At 43.7% G+C, this 1,476-nt stretch overlaps 1 pseudogene; it reads right to left on the bottom strand.

Moving 5' to 3' along the window:
• Window positions 1–1,109: 1,109 nt before the first annotated feature.
• LOC126093120 (5S ribosomal RNA) lies at window positions 1,110–1,227 on the bottom strand (annotated as a pseudogene).
• Window positions 1,228–1,476: the final 249 nt, after the last annotated feature.

The raw sequence follows: 1,476 nt of genomic DNA, 5'->3' as shown, positions 1-1,476 counted from the left end.
AATGTTATAAATACGAGCAGCAAGAAGGGTCGAAAAGCAATCGGAATGTCACTTTGGTACAGTGTGTTAGTGTGTTATTGTTTGAGGTGGATAAACAATGCAAAGAACATGTAAAGGAAGTTGTGTTGTGTCATAGTCTTTGGTGGACAGTGGAATTAAGATGGCCACCAGAGAAATAAATTTTTGAAGTTTACATATTTGTTGGTTTCGTTCATCCTTTATCATCAAAAGCACATAAAACAAAACACGGGACCTCATGTTTTTAACCCTAGACAACCAGATTTAGAGCCAGCATCAACATCGAGACACAGCAGCGATCCAGCAAGCAGCAGTGATTACTACAATGCATTATAATGGCGCCAACCTAACATCAAGTGCTAACAAGCTCCGTAAATGGGAGTGAAATAGTGCGATTATAGCAATTAGCAATATCTACGACCAGGCGACCATTACAATGTCCAACGTAGCTTTGGACGAAACGTCAGGGGTAGAAGAGTTCCATGGACCACGGTATTACAACCCAGAAGAATTCTCTGCAGCTTTGCAAACTGAATTGTTGGCACGCTAGTTGTTTTGCTTTGAGTATTTTCAGTGTCCCCCACTTAGAAGACGTAAAATAGAAGTAATATGCTGTAATGCTGCGGAAATCAGGAATTCAATTTCTTCAAAATTTTAGCATTTTTGATAGAAAACATTTGCGTTTCACATAGAATCGTCCAACTTAATGAACATGAAGTTTAATTCCTTTATGAGCGCAACTTATACACATGCAGTATTTGACCTAATGTAGTGAATAATCATTTTCTATTGCTGAAGCGGTTCGCCTATGATAAGTGTGAAGATCTTGTACAGCATCTGATTCAGGTTACAGCTTGATAAATTTGAAGACAATACAAGTAAACTAAATTCGGTCCGAACAGGTCTTGGAAGGCGCAAGGTACCGACTGGCCGCCGTGCCATCCTCAGCCCACAGGCGTCAATGATTGCGGATACGGAGATGCATGTGGTCAGCACACCGCTCTCCCGGCCGTATGTCACTTTACGAGACTGTGGCCACTACTTCTCAATCAAGTAGCTCCTTAGTATGCCTCACAAGAGTGCACCTCGATTGCCAACAGCACTCGGCAAACAAGATGGGCACCCATCTAAGTGCTGGCCCAGCCCGACAGCCCTTAACTTCGGTGATCTGATGGGAACCGGTGTTACCACTGTGGCAAGGCCGTTGGCTTGAAGAGAACATATTTCAGAAAAGTCGAAGTCTGGGTTTTGCCAAATGGTAAGTGAGACAGGGTGTATCAAATGGTTCAAATGGCTCTGAGCACTATGGGACTCAACACCTGAAGTCATCACTCCGCTAGAACTTAGAACTACTTAAACCTAACTAAAGTAAGGAGAACACACATCCATGCCCGAGGCAGGATTCCAACCTGCCACCGTAGTGGTCGCGTGGTTCCAGACTGAAGCGCCTAGAACCGC

Source organism: Schistocerca cancellata, chromosome 7 (genome assembly GCF_023864275.1).
Source record: "Schistocerca cancellata isolate TAMUIC-IGC-003103 chromosome 7, iqSchCanc2.1, whole genome shotgun sequence".
Taxonomy (NCBI): Eukaryota; Metazoa; Arthropoda; class Insecta; order Orthoptera; family Acrididae; genus Schistocerca; species Schistocerca cancellata.
This window is presented reverse-complemented; position numbering and strand designations above follow the sequence as displayed.